The following is a 23,890-nucleotide window of genomic DNA, read 5'->3' on the forward strand; positions in this document are numbered from 1 at the left end:
GGTGTTCCTTGAACTTTCAGGAGTAAGTCCCTAAACTTTTGGTGAAATAATTATAGTTAACCTGCACCGAGCCTCTGCTGAAAGTTGGATTGGGGTGCTCAAAATTATTATTTCATCTTTCCTGAACTCCTATGGCACAGATGAGGAAACAATGGCAAAGCGAGCAGCCACTTGAACCCGTGTTTTAAGTTCCAGAACCTGTCTTTCTGATACCCAATTTCCCACCAAGAGTGGATGAGAAAACAAAGTCCTTGGCTCTGAGAAGCCCAGATTGCAAGATGTACCATCGTTTCAAAAATGAACAAAGAGATCAATCGTTAAGGGGCAGATAACATCTGCCAAAAAATGTCATGTCTTGGAAAATGGAGAAAATACACTGATTCTTACACAAAAGCGACAACTCATGATGACCTGCTCCCCACTTCCTGCCCTGATTGAGGAGGAGCCTGAGGTTCAAAAGGCTGTGATTTGACCAAGGGTTCAAGGCGTGGCAGGACCAAGGCAGTTCAGCTTCAAAAAGCACGCACCTATTATGTGGCAGAAACTAGGCTAGACCTGGGTCCTGTGTGATACCTGCCTCCGGGGAACTTAGTATCAGAATGAAAGCTCAGAGGCCCTGATGCTATGTCCCGGCCATAAACTACATCCATTCATAACTCAGGGTGACTTTCCAAGGCCTTTAGATTGACTCTGTAACATTTCCTCAGACTTAATAGAAAGCCTTGAATTGAACAGTTAAGAAAGAAAATGTGTTTTCTCTGTTCTTTTTGTTTTGTCTTTTGACATAACATTTCATTTCCAAGGGTCTTGCTGCTACTGGGTGAGGATGTGAACAACGTGGGCAGAACTGCCAGGATGACACTCACTCTGCTTTCTTGCCTTTTCTTCTGGAATCAGTCACAGTAAAGAACCGACATACAATGGGATAAAGAGAAACAGACCCATGACTTGGACAGGTGGATGGAAACTAACATTTTTTGAGGGCTACTAGGGATCATACTAGAAACTAGATGTTCTTGTTTTGTGAAGGGATGAACTAAGAGACGGATAAACCTTTAAACTGTTCAGGTGGCGCAGCTGGTAAAGAATCTGCCTGTCGATGCAGGAGACACAGGTTTGATCCCTGGCTTCGGAAGATCCCCTGAAGTAGGAAATGGCAATCCACTCTAGTATGCTTGCCTGAAAAATCCCCGGGAGCCTGGTGGGGGCTACAATCTGTGAGGTCACAGAGAGGTTGACACAACTGAGCACATACTGGCTGGCTTAATCTGTTCAAGGTGTCAACTACGCATCTCTTCTGCAAAACACACTGGACATTTCAAAGGTCTGAATGAAGCTTATTTCACAGAGGCTGAACTTGTGATGAAGCATGAGTATCTAATATTAAAAATCTCTTTGCGAGAGACTTCCCTGGTGGTTTAGTGGTTAGGACTCCACACTCACAGTACAGGGGGCCACCAGTTCAATCCCCGACCTGAGAACTAAGATCTTGCATGCTGCAACACCTACCCCTGCCCCCCGCCAAATACCTCTTTGCTCAAAAGTACTGTATCAAATCATAAATGTGTGGTACAGGACACCATAGGGAAGACAGTAACGTGTCTTCAAAGGTACAAGGCACTAATATGGAACTTTTATCTCAACAAAACTTACAAGCTAAATAATGATCAAACAGTTGATAGGAAATTAAACTGAAATAAATAAAATAAAATAACCACTAACTTTTAACTTACAGAAGACATGCAATATTAGTACACTGTAGTCCACCACACTCCTCTGTCCCTGGGATTTTCCATGCCAGGATACTTGAGTGGGTTGCCATTCCCTTCTCCAGGGGATCTTCCCAACCCAGGGATTAAATCCAGGTCTCCTGCATTGCAGGTGGATTCTTTATTGTCTGAGCTACCAGGGAAGCCCATATCATCACTCAGTTGTGTCCGACTCTTTGCAACCCCATGGGCTATACAGTCCTTGGAATTCTCCAGGCCAGAATACTGGAGTGGGTAGCTTTTCCCTTCTTCAGAGGATCTTCCCAACTCAGGGATCGAACCCAGGTCTCCCACATTGCAAGCAGATTCCTTACCAGCTGAGCCACCAGGGAGGCCCAAGAATACTGGAGTGGGCCCAAGAATACTCCAGTGGATCTTCCTAGCCCGGGAATCAAACCAGGGTGTCCTGTACTGCAGGCAGATTCTTTATCAACTGAGCTATCAGGGAAGCGCCTATATTAGTACACACACAGTCAAATAATTTCCATAGGCAATAAAGCCATGGGAATTCACACAGGCTGAGACAGCATCTGAAGCACTACAGTTTTCAAAAAACGTTATCCCAAATCCCTGGGGATAACAGAGATTATCCCCATACTGGGGATTCCAGATGAAGAAAGTATGTATTTGTAAAGCGTGAGGGTATGGGGAAACAACAAGTTGTGATGTGGGACGGTTATGTCCATATCCAGCATAGTAATCCAGGAAGAGAAAAAGAGTGAGGACCCAAAAAGGATAAGGCTACACAGAGAGACAGAAATGAAAGCAGAGGCCTCTGCCCCTACTTGTGCCTACACAGCTCCCACCACAGATGGTGGTACCCAATCTACACTGGCCTTTCCCACATCATACCCCCAAGGGAACATGGGCAGGTCCAGCTTTCCTCATTGACAGACATGCTCACTTCTTCATCTGCCAAAAAAAAAAAACAAAAAAAAAACCGGTGCTCAAGCTACCTACTTCATGCAAATGTGTCAAAGGTTACAATATAAAAGGTTTCATTGGTTTACAATAGCTAGGACACGGAAGCAACCTAGATGTCCAACAGCAGATGAAAGGATAAGGAAGTTGTGTTACATACACACAATGGACTATTACTCAGCTATGAAAAAGAACTCATTTGAATCAGTTCTAATGAGGTGGATGACACTGGAGCCTATTATACAGAGTGAAGTCAGTCAGAAACAGAAACACCAATACAGTATATTAACACATATATATGCAATTTAGAAAGAAATGATGTCTCTATATGCAAGACAGCAAGAGAGACACAGATGTGAAGAACTGACTTTTGGACTATGTGGGAGAAGGTGAGGGTGGGATGATTTGAGAGAACAGCATTGAGACATGTACATTACCAAATGTAAAACAGATGACCAGTGCAAGTTCAGTGCATGAAGCAGGGCACTCAGAGCTAGCGCTCTGAGACAACCCAGAGGGATGGGGCGCAGAGGGAGGTGGGAGGGGAGTTTGGGACCGGGGGACACATGTACACCCATGGCTGATTCATGTTGATGTATGGCAAAAACCTCCACAATATTGTAAAGTAACTAGCCTCCAATTAAATAAATTAATTTTTAAAATTAATGTAAAATTTAATTAAATTGACTCATTTAAAATTTACTTTTAAAAAATCTCAGATTTCCATAAAAATGATTATTTGGCAAACCTACATGAAAGGCTTTATCTGCATTGATGAAGGAAAAGAATCATGTCCAAATATAAGTGCACACACACACACACACACAAATACATATGCAGTTGAAGGTGTCATAGCATTCCAAATAATTCTAAAGTTTGCTTAGTTTACTGTTACTAACTAATTATAAAAAGGTGTACAAAGTTGAAGGTTATGGAGACTCAAAATAATTCTAACCTTTGCTTGAAGAAATGAAAAGTACAGAAGTTACCAAGATAATTGGTAAAATAATATCTGACATGTGAGGAGCCTCTCCTTTGGGTAAGCAGCACAAGATAAATTTTTCATTTAGACGACCCGGCAGCTATTAAGATGGTTACCGAGATTGAAAAGCCTGGAAAGTAGGCTGCTTCTGGAGGGAGGGTGAGCCTTTGCCACGCGGCTCCCTTTACAGTGGACACACAGACCACAGCACCCACAGCCAGGCCCCAGGAAGCCTTCCTACACCTCACAAACAGGCCTCCGTGTCCAACCAGGTAACAACACGACAAAAACGCTCCTTTCCCCAATCACAGCCAACTCACCAGATAGTAAAAACAGTTCCTCATGGGAAACCCAGTGAGGAATGAGGCCTGGTGAGCAAATCAGAATTAGGTGACATTCATAGGGGTCAAAACAAGGATTCCCAGCCTTGTGCAAGGCTGGTGGGAATGTGGAAAACCACCTCTGTGGAAAACAGCTCAGAGGTTCCTCTAAAAGTTAAACATGGAAATGCCATATGACCCAGCAATCCCACTGCTGGGTCTATACCCAAAGGAATTGAAAGCAGAAACTAAGATATTTCTACACCAGTGTTCATAGCAGGACTATTCACAATAGGTCAAAGATGGAAACAACAGCCCATTGAAAGATGAACAGATAAACAGTGGGTGTATCATGTACACAATGGAATATTATTCAGCCATAAAAAGGAGTGAAATCTTGATACATGTTACAACATGGATGTACCTCAAAGACACTAGGAAAAGCGAAATAAGGCAGACACAGACGGACAAATAGTCTATTATTCCACTTGTATGAGGCACTCACAGTAGCCAAGTTCAAAGACAGTAAGTACAACAGCGGTTACGAGGGACTAGGGGGTGGGGGGTGGGGGGAGTTACTGTGTAGCAATTTCTATTAGGGATGATAAAAAAAATCCTGGAAATAGTGGTGATGGTTGTACAACATTATAAATGTACTTAGTGTCACTGAATTATACACCTAAAAATGACAAATGTTATGTGATATATATCTTACCACAATAAAACTAACTAACTAAACAAAGATTCCTAAAGGATTGCTCACCCCTGCAGGTCCTTGCCTGGTGTGGGTTTCACTGGATTGCCAGGTCTCCCCACCCCTACCCCTGACCACTTTCCCTCTCCTTGACCATCTGTACACAGTGAGATATCCACTGAAATTACTCCTGGCAGAAGGAGGCGGAAATAAATTTGAGTTAAAGCAGCTTTGTGATCCTCCGTTCTGTTGTTCCACTGTGAGCTCCAGCGTGTGACTTCCCAGTCCAGAGGAAAAGAACTCATTCCTAACGAGTTTTCACAGAGACGGTAACTACCAACACTTAAGATCATTATGGAAAGAAAACTTCAGTGTCTCCACTGGTTTCCAGAGAGCAGACCAAATCCCAAGTAAGAAAAACGGCCTTTTTGTATTGGAGTCACTGACTTCCTACCAAGAAGCCTGAGAGACAGAGGTGAAGCCTTGAGGTGTGTAGATGGTTTTTGCTCTCCTGACGGGCAGGGGAGGGGGGCTAAATTTGCTCTTCTCTTTTTTGGACAGATGGATATATAACTCTCACGATAAGAAGTAAGCCAGGGCTAAGGTAAAAACTCATAGCCAAAAAAAAAAAAAAAAGATCACAGCAACCACTTGTTTCTACTGAATAATTCTACAGGAAAGTTCAATGTAAGATAATAGTGACACTATTAACCTAGGTTATTATAATTAAATAAAAATAACTCATTATTACCATTTCTTTGATAGTAATATCACAAAATATTCATTGATTAAGTGTTTGTGGAATGATGAATACAGCTCCCTCCAATGAAAGATGAGTTCAAAATCTCTGAAGCTTATAGTTCAATAATGTGACTACATCCTTGATGTACAGTGACAGGAGCTCAGAAAGCGCGATGAAGAGTCCTGATAACACAAAACGTATTTTTGTTTTTAATTTTACTTCTTTATATTTATCCTGCTTATCATTATAATTGAGTTTCATTCTATTTATTTGACTGCATCAGGTCTTAGTTATAGCATGCAGGATCTTCAATCTTCATTGGGGCATATGGGATTTTTAGTTGTGGTGTGTGGGATCTAGTTCCCTGACCAAGGATCAAACCCAGGCCCCCTGCAACGGGAGCTTGGAGTCTCAACCACTGGACCACTACAGAAGTCCCCATTCATAATGTTTTGATAAGGGGATTTCACAGCAACAGGCGAAGTATTGGGCAGAGAACACCCTGGCTAGGCTTATGACTCACTGCCTTCTCCACTGGAGTTTATAAACAAAATACAAATATACAGAATGCATGGGTCATAAAGCATCTTCATTGCATATGCTTAAGTAGGATGAGGTTTGTGAGGTCAATGAAAGGTGAATTTTTTAAAGTTTTTTTTTGGATGTGGACCATTTTAAAAGTTTTTATTGAATTTGTTACTGCATTGCTTCTGGGTTTTTTTTGCCTTGGTTTGAGTGTTTTGGTCCTGAGGCATGCGGGGTCTTAGCTCCCTGACCAGGGGTCATACCTGCACCCCTCCACATTGGAAGGAGAAGTCTTAACCACTGGGCTACCAGGGTAGTCCCTCTTTCTTTTTTTTTTTTTTAGAAAAAAAATAGGAAGAAAAAAAGAGGGATTCAGATGGACACGTTACTACACTGGTAATCAGTTAAAAGTATGTGGAAAGAACTTCAGGATTCAAATCAGATCCAACAGAGAAATGGGCAAATAAATTAAGAATAAACATACACACAAACAAAATGAAACATGTGAGTAAGCATCTTCCTCCCTCTTGAGAGAGCAGCTTGCTTTGTCAACCCATGTGGAAGGGTGGTGTCTACATTCTAGAATTCAGTTCAAAATTTCAGCCATTTTTCATTTGTTTTCACATTGACAAAGCAGCTCTTTGCTGCTACTTATTTATAATTTAATTCCCCTGATGGTTCTAAAAACAAGGGAAGAAATATTTTCAAACAAAAATCACTATTTATACAGCTGGAGTTTCCATTTAGTTAGGAAAATTAGTAGAAAAATATTTGGTCAGAATGTGAGATAAGTTTTGAATATTTCACAAAATCTCAGACCATCAACTTCCAAATCTCTTTTATTGTGTGTGTCTTTCCCAGAGCCAACAAGGGAACCCCCCAAATCAACTAAATTCATGGGTTCGCATCTGGGCAACTCCTTTGGCAAGAGATGGGGGACCTTTGAATCAGTGGCAAAAATAGCTCAATTAAAATATCATTCTAATATGTAGTTTGGTTTTGTCTGAAAATGGAAACCAGCAACTTGCTTGCATGAGTAAACAAGACAATTGCTCAGGCTGGGGTCTACAGAACAGAGAGCAGAGGAGACAGCTGGCAATTATCTGGCTAACTTAACCAGATAACTCATGCCTAAAAATTCACTCTGGTGCCCAAATTGCCCAGATCGGTTATATTCATAGAACAAAAGAATGCGATTACCAGATCTCCTTCCAATCTGTGTTGCCTAGGTGGGCTGTTTTAAAGTGATGCTCTTATCACAAACCATACTCAGTTCTCCACTTCCCCAGTGGAGAGCAAGCTAGGATTTTCACAATATAAGTTTGAACATTTGCTTCACATCAAATGAAACAAAAATTTAAGACAGATCGAGGGACGGACAAATTGCACCAGAGGTACTACTTTGAGTGCATACAGCTTGAGACAAAGGCCAGATCAGGAGAGATGCTATCATTCCTAGCATCTAGAAATTCTAACGGGAAAAGATACTTAGAGTAAAAAACAGAGAAAAAGCATTTGTATTGATTATGCAAATTAGGGTGAGCGAAATTTGAAAACATGAATACCCTTATGCTTATTTAGCACTTTATGCTTTACAAAGCTTTTCACAACTAATCCTCACACTATGGAGGGTAAATTGGGTATTATTATCCCCATTTTATGGATTAAGAATACAGGGCTCTCAGATTTGCTGAAGAGAAGCTAAGGTCGAAGCTGAAACTTGAACTCAAGTCTTCTGGATCCAAGTTTAGTGCCCTTTCCAACACACCATGCTAAGGGCTAAAGTTAACTTAAAGCAAATAAAAAGGATCACATTACCCAGTCAAATCTGTGGTATTCACCATCACAAATAATCCTAGGTCAACACATGTCGTTAAATAAATCTTATAACCAAGCATGGCCGGGGAATACAGATGGTGCAGGGAAAGTGGTAATGAAAAAAGCAGCATTCCCACTGGCTTTGTCTGACCCTGGGCAATCGATTTCTCTGACTCAGTTCTTAAGCAGTAAAGCAAAAGTACTAAGTACAGAATCTCCAAAGTCCTTTCAATAGCAAGTTGGTTACACAACTGAGTGGCTTCACTTTTTTCTGTTCATGCCTACTCAGAATTCCGTGCTGAATTTCTTTCCCTTCTGGATATTAGATGCTTTACCAAGTCAATCACTCTCCATTCTCCCCAACTAAATAGAATGTGTTGCTGTTGTTCAGTTGCTAAGTCATGTCCGACTCTTTGGGACCCCATGGACTGTAGCCCACCAGGCTCCTCTGTCCGTGGGGTTTTCCAGGCAAGAATACTGAAGTGCGTTGCCATTTCCTTCTCCAGGGAATCTTCCCAACCCAGGGATCAAAACAGAAACTGGGTTATGAAATGCATTTTGCCAACTTTTGGCCAACCTAAGTAAAGCAATATATGAACACTGAAGAACCAACATTTTGAGACTCATCTAATGTTTCCTGTAGATTAGAAGGCTGTTTCTTTTCCAAACTGGATTTGCATCAGCCAATTTTTATACCCTTCTGATAGATCAAGGCTATCAGAAGCCAGAATAAGAACAGTCTTGCCCTAGAGAGAATTGTTCCTTTAAAATTGATGCCATTTCAAAGGCTGATAAATGCTATTCAAAATGACCAGTCCACCTGTAGCTGGCAATGACTGATGTTTCTTTCACCTTCCATATCAGTTAGGTCCAACCAAGAGACTTCATTTTCTTGGTAGTACGTCCCACCTGGGAATGTTGATTTTTGATACTTTAAAAGGTATGAAAGATTTCCCTGCTCCCTAAATGGACTTAATGGCTACAATTTTATAAGTCCATATTAGAACTTTACTGGAATTCAAGGGCTTGAATTACAGTCACTGTGATCTCTTTACCTGCATGCTTCCCTACTCCTGCCTGGTCCTTTTGTTTAAGGGAGGGGGGAAAGGGCTGCTAATGAGAGAAAGCTCCTAATGCACAGAGAGAGGAAGAAAATCTAGAATTTCCATTCTACTGTAAATGTTCTAAGAGAAAACGCAAATATTCCTTTTTCACAAAGGCACTTCTTTGGTGTATGATCTTAGTTTTGATAAAGTTCTCTTTTTCCCCAGGGGAAGTTGGGAGGAACAAGAAAGCAAGGAAAGAAGGAGCTGTAATAACAATTGCTGAGACTGGAGTTCGATTCCTGGGTTGGGAAGATCCCCTGGAGAAGGGAATGGCAACCCACTCCAGTATTCTAGTATTCTTGCCTGGAGAATTCCATGGACAGAGGAGCCTTGTGGGCTATAGTCCATGGGGTCGCAGAGCTGGACATGACTGAGGGACTAACAACACTTTTATTATTCTAGAATAACAAAAGGAGCTCATTCTTCTTACTTCTGCTGCTGCTAAGTCACTTCAGTTGTGTCCAACTCTGCGTGACCCCATAGACGGCAGCCCACCGGTTCTACTGTCCCTGGGCCTGTTATGGTATTCAGCCAGTGCAATGAATTTTAGTAACACATATTGTTCCCTCTTTTTTATTTTTTTTTTAAGTTAACAAACAGACTTAGTAAACTTTTACTATGCTAAAAAGTCTGCTCTTGTTATCAAGTCAAAAAGTCCAAGCAATATTCAAGTCGCCACATATTCAGGGTACACTATTAATTTTTTACATGACTTTGGGCAAGTTATAACCAACCTAGGTCTCAAGTTCTTCCTCTGTAAAATGGATCCACTAGTAAACTACTTCAAAGAGCTGTTGCTGGGAAGAACACATTAAAACCATCATGAAATATTCTGAAATAATCCAGTGGGACCTCACTCATCCACGGTGACACCCACTAGCACATCGACGCTGTACTGAGGGCTGGGGGCAGATGCCAACTGTCCTGGCTCTGGCGCCATACTCCAGGGCCTTTCTCCATGGAGTACGCCTGGAACTGGTCACTCTCTAGGCTCCCCACCTCCTCTCCATCTGCCAGGCTCTGATTGTGCGCATGTGCCTCTGCTGATTTTGGAGGGTAGAAGCCACTCGCTCTGCTCAGTATGGCGCGGGTCTGGTCCCCAGTGCTGTCATTCCAAGGATACCCAGAGGCATTAAAAAGTTTGCAGCAGTGAATGGGGTGTCCAGGCAGGGAAAGGACATTCAGCTACCTGGCCCCTTTCGGATCCTAAATGAGACCAAAAAGAGAAGCTTCCAAGGTCTGACAGTTGAGCTGAATAAAAGGGCATTTTGGAAGAAACCTGCATTGCTCTATGTATTGTCTAGACAAAGAACAAGCAGAACACTTTTGTTAACACTGAAAAATCCACTGATGCATTGAGGTGCTTTTTGTGGGTCTAAGAGGCTTCTCGCATGAGAAGAGAAACTGAGAGGTATCACTGGTAAACTGTTCTTCTAACACCTTGACATCACAGTTTAAACTATATATAAATATGTCACAGATTATTGTGTCTTCGGGTTCAGAGACTCCCAGATCTTAGTGACCAAACCACTCCCTAATTATATGGCTCACAAACTGTTAAGTGACCAGTCCGAGGTTTCTTGGGTACTCTGCACCAAGTTCACCAGGATTCGAGCCTCCTGACCCTTGCTGGCATACTCCTTTCTTTAGACCACAACAGAGACTTACTCATGGTTATTTTCCTTTAATAAATTCTTGCCACAAGTGAATTTAGGCTGTTTTTAATTAAGGTCTTAAACCAAAAGATCATTTGAAAGCCCTGTCCCTCCCACAAGGCAGGACAAGCTTGTTTTGACCAGCTGTCCTAAGATTTTTCTGCTCTATCATCAAAGCTTGCAATATTCTCTTACAGTCCTGTCAAGGTGAGTATGTCTTCCAATCAAACTACAAGAAAAAAAGAATCTTTCACACAAGGTCCATCTCAAAATTACAAAAGATCCTGGGGGCCGGAAGAAGACTCAAGAAGAATCAGTAAGCCCAGAGCAGGGGACCATTTTTGATAGGAATTACCAACTATCCTAATTTAAGATAAAGTTATATGACCCGTTTTTTGGTTTGTTTTACATAATTCCACTAAGCCTCTTAACTTCTTTTGTGCCAGGGGCTTCTTCTGGGGAAGCCCATGTACTCTTGCTCAGACTAATGTTTTTATATGCCTAAGATAAAATACATAGGATCATAAAGGAAACACTTGTACTGAGATAGATACAGCTACTCAAATATTAAAAAGACATTTATGATACAGTAATGTGTGTTTCATTAAGCATTCAATAAAAATATCCAGTAGCAGGTCCAAAAATCACTGTCTTTTTGAAGCTGTGATGAGCATTTGAAGATATCTGCCAACAAGTGTAACATGATATGAAAATATCTGTGATTTCTATAGGTGATGAAGCCACAGGTACTGTCAGTACTGCTCTGATTTACTGCCTACATTCATAATGAAAGGAAATGCAACATTTCAGTCATTGCTGCTGTAGTTTACTTGCTAAGTCATGTGTCATTCTTTTGCAACCCCACAGGTCACCAGTCTTCTCTGTCCATGGGACTCCCCAGTCACGATTACTGGAGTGGGTTGCCATTTGCTTCTCCAGGGGATCTTCCCGACCCAGGGAGGCAACCTGCATCTCCTGCATTGTCAGGCAGATTCTTTATCACTGAGTCATCTGGGAAGCCCCAAATTTCAGTTAGAGGCTAGTAAAAATAAAGAAAGAAAAATCTAGAATTCTATTTGGGAACCCATCAAGAACCATACACACTGGGGCCTTCCCTGGTGGCTCAGTGGTAAAGAATCCACCTGCCAGTGCAGGAGACATGGTTCAACTCCTGACCCGGGAAGACCCCATATGCCACGGAGCCACTTAGCCGGTGTGCCACAATTACTGAACTGGTGCCCTAGAGCCCAGGAACCACAATTACTGAGCCCACGACTGAAGCTCAAGCACCCTAGAGCCTGTGCTCGGCAACAAGAGAAACTACCACGATGAGAAGCCCATGAACCTCAACTAAAGAGTAGCCCCTGCTCTCCGCTACTAGAGAAAAGCCTGCGTGGCAACAAAGACCCAGCACAGCCAAAAACAAATAAAATTGTTGAAAGAAAAAAAAAGTTACTGCAAACTCAAAAAAAAAAAAAAGGTGGGGGGGACCATACACTGACCTGTGATCTCCCTGAGGTCTTATTTGCTCTGTGATTCCTGAGACCTATTTAACAGTAAGTTTAATGCACAGCCTGGAGGAGGGCATGGCAACCCACTCTAGCATCCTTGCCTGGAGAATCCCATGAACAGAGGAGCCTGGTGGGCTCCAACACAATTGAGCAACTAAGCACAGCACAGCAACACACAGCAACAAGACAGGGACTCAGTAAGTATTTGAACTGGAATAAGCAAATATGACCTAAAAAAAAAAAGAAGATGCTGAGGAAACTCTTAGTGACCTTCAACCTCCCACCCACTGCCAGCAACTGAAAAGAAACATATCCTTAACCCACTGCAACAGACTCGCAACTAGGTGCACGGGACCCGGAAGCCAAGTCCGTGAGGACAGCTGGTCAACTGGACAGTCCGGGCCCTGGAGCCCAATTGAGTTCTTTCATTTAGCAAATATTCACCAGGCACCTGGTCAGTGGTGGGCGACATTCTAGGCACTAGGTGAAGAGCCCAGGTCCAGGGGGAGGTTAGTGTGACACAAATAAAACACAAGAAGAGGAGACAGTGGCTGGTGGGAGAGGGGCATTTTTAGACTGGCTGGTGGCAGGGCCCTTTCTGAAGTGTCGGCTGAGTCAGTCCCGACCAGGAACCACGGCCACGTGGGAAGACGTGAGCGAGGCCATTCCAGGCAGAGGGAACAGCAAGTACCAAGGCTGTGAGGTAGGAAGAAGTTTGGCTCAGGCCTTTCTTACTTCCGAACTTCTTTCCCTCTAAAAAGCTGCTCTACTCCCTAGACCCCCCTTCCCTCCCACAAAACACCACCTAGAGCATCTTCCTTTGTTCTGTGGGACCCTTGAGAAAACACATTAAAAGGTCCCTTTCCTTCCACTCACCTGACTGCACCACGACCTGTCAGCATTTCCTCTCACAGACCTTAAAAAAGTAAATATGACCTTAAAAAAAAAAAGTAGTAAGATGCTGAGGATCTCTTCCAAGGTCCCAAAAGAGACTCTGTTCATCTCTGCCGTAACCTTCCCTTCTTCCCTTCGTCTATCACACGAGTTCACACGCTCCAGGCCACACTGATCTCTCAATCAGGGAATCTCAGGGTAGGAGTTCCACAAATCACCTAATTCAACCATGACCTGTCATAATCTGATCATTCTTTCAGGGATAAGAAATTCAACCCACTGAAGGAGCCCATCTCCCCTAAACTAAGTTCACGGACTATACCATATAGTCAGTTATTATCTCAAACAGTTTTCTGCTAATGTATGTCTAATAATCTCTTTTTCTTCTTTAAGACATTAAGCTCCTTCAGGCTAAGAGGCAGCCTCGCCTGGCATGACTGCTCCAGAATGTAGGCTGCTCGCTAAACTTAAAGCAAGATAGCCAACTACTGTAGTTTTTTTCCACTCCAAGTTCCTAGACCTACCTCTCCAAGGTCCTAGGATAGACAAGATGGAAAATTTTTGTGGAAACAGCCACAAACTTGGGACCAAATAATTATGGTGGGTCTGGCTTCTCTGGTGGCTCAGACGGTAAAGAATCTGCCTGCAACTCCAGAGACCTGGGTTTGATCCTTGGGTTGGGAAGATCCCCTGGAGAAGAGAATGGCTACCCACTCCAGTATTCTTGCCTGGAGAACCTCATGGACAGAGGATCCTGGTGGGCTACAGTCCATGGGGTTCCAAGGAGTCGGACATGGCTGAGTGACTAACTTTCCCAACAGTTCGTTTTCTACGTCAACCTTTTCTTCTTCACAGGCGTTCTGGGCTGAAGAACATCCACCTCAGAATTCATAGGTTGAAGTGCTAGCCCCTAGTACCTCAGAGTGAGTCTTTCAAGAGATGACTAAGAGAAAAAGAGGCCGTTAATATGAGCCCTAGCACAATGACTGGTATCCCTATTAGATGAAGAGACCTGGACACACAGAGAGACACCGGGATCCACATGCCCAGGGTCCATGAGAAGAGGCAGCAAGAGGGTGGCCATCTGCAAGCCAAGATGAGCTGGGCCTCAGGAAAAACCAGCCCTGCTGGCCTGAACTGAACCTAACCTTGATCCTGAACTTGCCAGCCTCCAGAACTCTGAAAAATAAATTTTTATTGCTGAAGCCACCCAGTCAGTGGTTATTTCGTTATGACGGCCCTAGCAACTAATGCAACAGGTGTCTTAACATTAGACATTTCCAAAAACAAAAACCAAGACAGGGATTTGGGTGCAAACAGTTTATTTGGAAGTGCTCCCAGGGAGAAGAAATGGGCAGCAGGGGGCAGGAGGCAGACGTATTGTTTAAGAGAGTGTGGACCAGTTCACAGCCATGGGTAACAGAATGCCCCCTAAAAGCGCTCTGGGAGGCAGGGCCATTTAACTGATGGCTTCCTTCCTTTCCCAGGGAGCGGAGGGTTGCCTCTAGGGGTGTTAGCTCCCTTGACTTGTAGGCTGCAGTGCCTGTGGCACTAGAGAGCTCCTCGGGAGAAAGCAAAAACCAGTTCTGCTGGCACCGGAGGTGGCTGAAAACAGGGTGGACCACAGGAAGAAGATATGGGACCCAAGGGAATGTGCAGTTAGGTGACGACAGTTGACACAGCTGGCTCTTCCTCCAGAGGCAAAAAATTCCTTAAGACAGCAACATTCTGCGATGGACCCATTTCCAGGCCACAAAGACGTAAAAGATGTTGGCATCCATGACAGCTGCTTTCTTCCCAAAGGGTAAATATGGGTATCAGTAGATAATTGAGAGGAAGGTTACAGAAGACTCACTTGGGCATGCAGGCTTTCAGTAGACTCCTGTGAATTCTTTTATTGTTTAAGATTCTTTTTTTAATGTGGACCATTTTTAAAGTCTTTATTGAATGTTAAAATATTACTTCTGTTTTACGTTTTTTGGTTGGTTGGCCACGAGGCATGTGAGATCGACCTTAGCTTCTCAGCTGCCTAACCAGGGATCCAATCTGCAGCCCCTGTGTTGGAAGGCGAGAAGTCTCAACCACTGGACCACCAGGGAAGCCCCACAAAAAATTCCGTCTTTCAGAGAAGAATTTTGGTTGGCTTTTTTGTGTGTGCTATTTTCCAAAGCCAATCTAAAGTCTTTTACAATCTACCTGTTCCATTTGATGTAACGGGCCCTTCAGCACTGAAAAGGAATTCTACCGCTTTACGAGAAGCAGAGAGAGTTTAGAGATTATTAAGTCCTCATTTAAATTCCAGGTAATACCTGGAAGTCACACCATAGAAAGGATTCTCTCCCATCCAAGTTTCATCTCTGAAGCTGAGTTTTAAGGTCAGATATATGGCACTTCTGAACTTCAGATGGGATTACTTCTAGTTTATTCAAGCTACCCTTAAAGACAGATGAATGGGATCACAAAACAAATTTTCTAAATTTCCTTCAGAAAATTATTTCCATCTTTTTGGCAAATAATTGTCTGAAACGTATTATTTAACAGTTTTGTAAAGTACAGCATCCAAGATGAAGTTATTCAGGGAGATGCCAGACATGAGTGGTATTTCCTGGTATTTTCCAATACTCTTGAGTTCTATCACCAGAGTTGCCAGATTTAGCAAATAAAAATGCATAACACTCTGCTGAATTAGTTTCACACAAACAGCAAATAATTTATTATAAGTATATCCTAAATATTGCATGGGACATACTTAAAGTACTTATTTATCTGGTGGCATCTTTTATTTTATATGGCAATCCTACCTACCTTAATATCCTGGAATGGAAAATTATCAAAATTAGGATTTAAAAGTAAGATTTCTTTTTAGAATTTAAACTTCCTATTTTAATTTCAATAAACCACATGCTCAAAGCATGACTAGTTCAAATAAGCTGCTATTCTAACAGACAGGATTCCCATTAGAACTGATGGTTCATTCTAACAATTATGGTCATTCAATTTGAAATAAATTAAAAAGTTAAAGAATAAATATTAAAATTCCCCTGAAATCCATGTGCAGGAACAAAAAGCCATAAACTACCTGTACAAGAAAGAGCGATTAAAATGTATTAAGAACCCATTTTATTTGAATAGCTTACTGTTTACCTAGTGCTTACAAAAACTAAAACATTAATGTAGGCTATATGACCCTGGGGGGAAAGAAACACACAAAAAAGAAAGTTGTTGAGAAAAATTGATTGGATTTGAATGCTCTACACACCTCGAGGAAGAGCTGAACAATTTCTTCTCCTGTCTCCTCCTCCGCTTATAGTCCGAGACATGGTCCAAGGTTTTCAGGATTTAGAAGACAGCTCACATGGAAAACACTATACCTTAGGAAATGAGTACACCTTGTTTGAAAAGCTTTGAATGATTCTGCAATAACGGAAGAAAGTCTGACTGCAACAGAAGTAGGATTACCTGAGAGCACGACCTCTCAACCTCAGCACTGCTGACATTGGGGGCCTGATAATGGACTTCCCAGATGGGAGATGCAAGAGACATGGGTTCAATCCTCGGGCCAGGAAGATATCCTGGAGAAGGAAATGGCAACCCACCCCAATATTCTTACCTGGGAAATCCCCCGGACAAAGAAGCCTGGCGGGCTACAGTCCATGGGGTCATAAAAGTGTCAGACACAACTTAGCGACTCAACAACAATAATCCTGTGCTGCAAGGAAGGCTGCCCCTGTGCGTTTCAGGGTGCTTAACATCCCTGGCCTCTGCCCACCAGATGCCAGTAGCAACCCAAAATGTCTCCAGACATTGTCAAATATCCCTCCCCAGGAGGGCAGAATTGCTCCAGTTGAGAATCACTGGCCTAGGAGAACCTTTAGTGTCTTGATTCTCTAGTCCTGAGCTCCCGGCAATTTTTTAAAGTATCATTGCAGCGTAGCTTAGAACAACGGAGAGAAGGGGGAAAAAAGTTATAACAAAATTTGCACCAAATCCATGATGATCAAAATTGCTCTAAATATATTTATTGGAGAAGGCAATGGCACCCCACTCCAGTACTCTTGCCTGGAAAATCCTATGGACGGAGGAGCCTGGTAGGCTGCAGTCCATGGGGTCGCTAGTATATTTAAATGCAACAGGTCTATTTATCTAAAGACGCCTCCAATTCTCTTTATATGAGGAAGTGGAGCGCTGTTTTCCGTCCCATCTCTCCTACTTGCTCACCACGTCTAGAAGACCTAACCTTCTGGTCACTTTCTATGATGTGCCTTCTCATCTGTCTATCCACCAACCTGGAGATGCAGGCCATGAATTGTCCCACCTTATGGATGAGTAAACTGAGGTCTAGAAAAGCGAAGTAACTTTACTGAGCCCCCACAGCTTGAGAGATTTTAAAACTAAGTAACTGCAAAGTTCTAACCTCTTAACCTCAATGTGGGGGGAAAACAAGTCACTAAATGTCTCTGACCTTCATTCTGTTTCCTCACCTGCAACCCAGAAATAGCATTTCTCAGTATTTCTCAGAATCGCTGCAGGAACTTAAATTTCACTTCAGTGAGTCGTTAGACGGCAGGGACCAAAGTCCTGGCCGCGGGCAGGCGGCGATCTTCAGCGATTTCTGAATGACTGTGGCATTCTCTAGGCCTGCTGCACTTGAACTGTGCCCATCTCAAAGGCCAGAAGAACCACACCCTGCTTCTGAGATCTACTTAGACTAGAAAATGAGCCAACTCACTGTGAAAGAGCACTATCAGGAATGCAAATGTAAACAGTAAACAACATAATTAACCCTTAGGACTTGAAAAGAGGAGAAGTGAGCGACATCAAGTCTGGCTGGGAAAGGGTGTGGTGACTGATGGGAATGACTCCGCCCTCAGTGGTTCCCCTCCTTGCTAGGGTCCCAGTCACCTCCAGTGGAGCACCCAATGCATGGGTGCAGCTGAGCGGCTACCCTGAGCCCCCAAGTACCCCTGTAGCTTAGTGGACAAAGTCACAGGGGATCTGAGCGCAAGGAGGCCATAAAGATGGCTCACACCTGACAGATCAGAAATGAGCCAAGGTGTGAAAGAACTGATCTGGCCCTTCCAGGCTGTGAGCCCCACCAGGCCCCAGGTCGCCACGAGAAGCCTGCCCCTCAGCAAACCCCTTTGCTGGCTGGGCCCTGGTCCATCCTTCTTTCCTAAGCAGCCTCCCAAGAAATCACCGCGCAGTCTGGCCCGTCTCCAGCACAGTCATATTTGTCACACACCTATCTTTGCAGGAGTAGTTTCAGGACCCAGTTATTATTTTGAACCTCTAAAGGAAAACGCCATTTGGGCAGCACATTCCCTAAAGCACAAGGGAAATGTTTCATCTTTGGGTTACAAAGCCACACTAGGGTGAGAAGCAGCTATGGGTGTGAATACAGGGAAGGTTCTCGATTCCTATCACAGGATAAGAAATGCAATGAGGGTGAAGTCCCATTCAATATGCTTGAGGGGAGGGAGCAGTTAGCAATGGTGGGCAACACCCCGCTGCTTTATTATGGAGGCAAAACCAGCTAATGCAGTACCTTATACAGAACTTTTGATTCTAAGTCCCTTTCCCCATTTCCCCCCACCTCCCCAGTTATCATAGTGGGGAAGGTACAGATAGGTGGTTTGGAGTAGCAGTAGATCACCGGCTGTTCGAAGAGAAAAATGTCTCTCTCACCCATCATTCCATGAAGCCGCATTTAGATTCTAGGTCTAATTTCAACAGATATCAGCACAACGGAGCTACGGTTACAGTGGACAGATCATTTGTCAAGAATGGAAAAAGCCAGGATGCCGAGGCAGTTGTATTGGGGGTGGCGGGGTGGGGCGTGGATGGGAAGGAAAAAGTGAAAGTATATTTTAAAAGAAAGATGGAGAAGAATGGCTAATAGAGTGGGCAGAGTTAAAACTTCAGCCCCAGGAGCAAGGGAAAGCTCAGGTCAGCAGAGGTGAAGCCAGGGCGTCAGTTCCCCGCATCATGTGGTCACCACCAGAGCAGCCCCGCGGCCCGTCTGGGGGTCATAGTCCCGGGACACTAGGTGGTGACTGGAAAGATATGCCCAATGGGCAGGTGGGACTGAAACGGATGTATCAGCCATAACTGCAGACCTAAAGTCAAAGCCGGGTAGCCAGTGCTAAATAGGTAATAAAGTAATCATACATTTACCTTTCAGTCTGGAAGGAAACCTTGCAAGTTTTCACAAAATTAAGAGTGCAGTCATGCAGCAAAAGAATTCTTTGATGAAGTGCCTTGTGTGTTACGGTAAAGTGGACTGATTAAACGAGTGAACAACAAAGCACAACTATATATTGTTATTTTTATATAGGTCCCTGAGATTTAATAACTACGCCTCTATCCTTACACCTGCGACTGTTGAAGAAAAGGAAAAAAATGAAAGAATTTAGGATATTAAAAAACAAAATTTGACCTGCTGATTGCCAATTTACTGCACACGAGAAATTCACTAAGCATCTAATAATTTACATTCGGGGGGTAGTAGTTCTGCCCGGCTATTCTGTTAGGTATTTTAAATTATAATTTCAAATGGACTCATTGTCACAGGCCTCTGGGTCCATTTTACACGCAAAATCAATATACTACTACTAATAAATAGGATTACTTTTCCACAGCTCCTGGTGGGAGCTCAGCTGGACTTGTTTGGGAGGCAGTTTCAAAGTTCTCCTAAGAAAATTACTTTCCTGATGTTCACCCTTAAAAAGCCACAGAAGGCACCTGAGAGAAATTGAATCCAGAGGCAACCAGCAGTGGGACGGGAAGTCTTAGGCTGGTGCTCACTTGCTCAGTTGTGACCGACTCTGCGGGCCCGTGGACTGTAGCCCGCCAGCTCCTCTGTCCAGGGAATTTTCCAGGCAAGAATACTGAACTGGGTTGTCATTTCCTACTCCAGGGGATCTTCCAACCCAGAGATTGAACCCGTGTCTCTTGTGTCTCCCGCATTGGCAGGTGAATTCTTTACCACTGCGCCGCGTGGGAAGCCCCATAGACTGGTAGGTAGATAGATTTAGACAAAGAGAGAAAGCGTCCCTGTTTAAACCCTCCTCTTAGGACCTCTGCAGGCCTTTGTTCCTCCAACATGTGCTGCCCTTTCTCTGAAAATGTAGAAGCTCCCAGAGTCCTATCTGTGGCCTCTTCCATCAAAACGCCCCTCCTTTAACATCCAGGGCTGTGTATACCTCACCTCTGTATGATCCAGGCCCTGACCCGAAGATGCTCTCAGAGCCGAGGATGAGTTAAACCAGTATCCAGCCTAAGAAGCATCTGCTAAGTGATTCCTCTCCTCTCACTTTCTATATTTTACACTGTGACCCCACCTTGACTCATCCTAAATTGGAAAAACTACTCTTGGTAAAGCCAGGTCTTTCAACTCTTGCTGCCCCAATGTGTGAGTCCTTAGGAGAGATCTTGTTAGGTTTTCTTCACACAATAAAGACTGCTTAAATGCCATCAGCTGCCCCGCAGAACACGGAAACACTTGATAACCCACCCCAGACAAAGGCCTGTAAGTATCCCATGAAGAGACTCCACGTGTCTGGGGGTGGGTGGGGAGCATCAGAATTAAGAGAGAGGTTTGAAATCCTTTCGTCTGGAAGTGTAGCTGGGGACAAACAGCTTAACCACTGAGCCTCACCTTCCACCTTTACAGATGAGGGAGGGTTGCTTTACAAGATGAAATAATATATGTAAGATGCTCACTGCCATTCCTCGTGTACAAAACTATTCAATCAGGTTGTTGTGGTGGTGGTTCAGTCACAATAAAGTAGGTAACTGTTATCTTTCTTATGGCCCCAAACTGACAGTGGAGAGGGGAGAGAGAACCCCAGTCTGTACAATTGCAAGAATGAATAATGAAAACCAATAATGAAAAGCAATTTTAATGAAAAAAAACAAGTACAAGATGAAAGGGGATGGGATTTTTCCAATTTATAGCAAAATTAGCATAAAATTACTGTATTTAGAGGGATAGTATTTCCTTAGAAAGAGACAAAGATATCAGCAGAGCAGAGTAGAAGGTTCAGGTACTGATCAACACAGATCCGTGCACGAGGCTGCACATGTACACACACACAACAAAAGTGGCATTTCAAATTCATGGGTAAAGGCTGAACCACTCAATAAATGGCACTAGTATAACTAGCTATCCATTTGGGAAAAATACAGGGTCAGATCTTTAACACCTACACACAACCCCTTCCAAAGAGGTTAAGCATCAATATAATAAAATTATAAGATCAGAAGAAGAAAACAGAGAATAGTTTATAATTTGGGGACTAGGAAGGGCCGCCAAACTGACAAAAGTAAAGACTATAATTTTATATATTAACAAATGAGCACAATTTCTGTACAGAGAAATACATCGCATAGATAAAAGAAAAATGACAAACTGGCAAAAAAATATTTGGTACACACACGTGTGCACACACATACATACAGAGAAAGTGCAGTATCTGAGAAGCTCCAATAAATCAGTAAGAAAACTATAAATAGCTGTATAAACACAAATGATAAAGGATTCAAAGAAGCAACTCACAGAAATGCATTGGGCAGAGATGTTTAAATTGACTAATTTCTCTCTCATCATCTGTAAAATCACAAAAATAATCATACCAAATTCACAGGGATGTTGAACTTTAAATTAGTAAATTTCATTTAACGTGCTTAAAACAATCCTGTCACATAAAACATCCAACAAATATTATTAACCAGCAGCAGTAATAATAGCAGCAGTGGTGGTGATGACAGTCGTATAATTAAGGAAACACAAAACAAGAATCAGGAGATAGTATCTAGCATTTCTAGCAAAATCATCATGAGCGAAACTGCAAAACAACTAACGTGATCTCACATTGTAAAGAGTATGAGAAAAAAGCATTCTCCATACTGGTGAGAGGAAGAAGAATTGCTTTGGCTTTTAGTGGGGGACAATTTGGCCCTATCTGTCCAGCATTTTGGGTTTCCAGGAAGCTCAGTGGTAAAGAATCCACCTGCCAGTGTAGGAGACATAAGTGCAATCCCTGGGTCAAGAAGATCCCCTGCAGAAGGAAATGGCAACCCATTCCAGTATTCTTCCCTAGAAAAATCTCACGGACAGAGGAGCCCGGCAGGCTATAGTCCATGAGGTTGCAAAAGAGCCGGACATGGCTTAGTGACTAAACAACAACAATCCAGCATTTTACTATACGTGCCCTGTGACAGAAATTCAATGTATGTACAGAAATCTACATATTCAATACAATATATGAATATGTATTCATAGATATGAACGTATCTACATAGTCAATAGAATATGTACAATACAATCTACAAATTCAATATATGTATAGAAGTCTACATATAAGAACTTTGAATGGAGTGTAATCTATAAAAAATTTGAATCACTATGTTGTGCACCTGAAACTAATATTATAAATCAACTATACCTGGATTTAAAAATTTTTAAAGAAAAAATCTAGCCTTCAGAAATACACATATGCACAAAAACATACGCACAAGGATATTCAGTGTAGAACTGTTTATAAAATTAGGAAAAACAATCAAATAGGAAGAGTTAACTACATTCTGGCATATCGCATATAATGGGCAGCAGTTCCCTGGTGGCTCACTGGTAGGCTCTGCCTACAATGCGAGAGACCTGGGTTCAATCCCTGGGTTGGGAAGATCCCCTGGAGGAGGAAACAGCTACCCACTCTAGTATTCTGGCCAGGAGAATTCCAAGGACTGTATAGTCCATGGTGTTGCAGAGTCAGACAGGACTGAGTAACTTTCACATACAAGGTGTAATGGACATTAAGATGGAAATACATCTAATACCTGTTAAGTACAAACTGCAAGCTGCAATTTGCATCTGCATATAAGATACATATTTGCAAGTGGATATAAAAGTGACAAACCAAGTTGTGGTAGTCACCTCTGGAAAGTGAAGCAGGACTAGGAGGGAGTGGAGAGGGTATTTCAAATTTTACTTCAGTGACTTAGACCATCTTTGATTTCTTTAAATAACAAACCTGGACTAAAAACAAGTATTCTCCCTTAAAAAAAAAAGGCAACAAAGTCAATGTTATCCTTACAGACACCACTGGACGCCTGAGTAAATGACAGTGTCCATTATGTTCTTCCAGCAGAAGGCAGGACTCCTGACCCTGCAGGTGAGCTCCAGAGGGGAGCCGGCACAGTGGGAAGATGCTAACAGGATGAGTCAAACCCCTATATTCTGACTCAGCTAATAATCTTCTGATTGCAAACCCAAGGCAATACCAATTTCTGCAACTGTCCACTTGGCAGTTATGTTTCTCAGAGTAAATTAGTAAGTTTGCATTCCAGTTCATCAACCTCCAGAACTCTGATTTACACCAAGTAGTCCCAAGAGCAATAAATAAATAAAGTCCTTAATCGTGCCAAGTTGGGGTCTATGTCTAGTCTGATTGAGTGCACTTCTCCAAGGTGCAAAGAGCTGGAGATTAGCTGACTTGAAAGGGGCAGCCCACAAGCTGACCACTGTAACTTTATTCTTCTATTACAGCAAAACTCCAGGACTCGGTAACCTGTTACTGTCAGATGGGATGATGCTTGTTTAGATCCGTCTAAAAAATATTTATGAAACTCAACTATGCAGCCAGCATGGCTCTAGTCCTTTACTTCTAGATACTAGATTCTAGTCTTTTCCTTCTAGTCTAGATACTTCTTTTATTCTGCACGGCACAGGGGAGGCCCACACCCTGGTCCCCAGAGCTAGTTTTGGAAAGGGCGGTGGGCACTGCGTCATAACAGACCTTCAGAGGGGCGCCACTGCAGGGCCACACCTTGGCCACCCTTACCATATACAGGAGCAAACGTTGAAAGTCAAGGACTGAGAAAAGCTGATCCTTATTCTCAAGCGAGGCAGGAAGCAAGAAATGAGTACTGCTCACCTTACTTTCCCAACCTCTA

The 23,890-nt window shown here is 42.9% G+C and overlaps 1 protein-coding gene and 1 long non-coding RNA gene across 5 annotated transcripts in view; both read right to left on the reverse strand.

The window, feature by feature from the left end:
- Positions 1 to 23,890, reverse strand: part of E2F3 (E2F transcription factor 3) — an 83,751-nt gene that overhangs the window by 42,897 nt on the left and 16,964 nt on the right. The window lies entirely within an intron of this gene.
- Positions 14,243 to 17,630, reverse strand: LOC138425212 (uncharacterized). Its single transcript, XR_011251121.1, has 3 exons — positions 17,419 to 17,630; positions 16,197 to 16,308; positions 14,243 to 14,992 (listed from the first exon to the last, which is right to left on the reverse strand). It is a non-coding gene; the product is annotated as an uncharacterized lncRNA (long non-coding RNA).

The sequence above is a fragment of the Ovis canadensis genome, chromosome 20 (genome assembly GCF_042477335.2).
Source record: "Ovis canadensis isolate MfBH-ARS-UI-01 breed Bighorn chromosome 20, ARS-UI_OviCan_v2, whole genome shotgun sequence".
Classification (NCBI taxonomy): domain Eukaryota; kingdom Metazoa; phylum Chordata; class Mammalia; order Artiodactyla; family Bovidae; genus Ovis; species Ovis canadensis.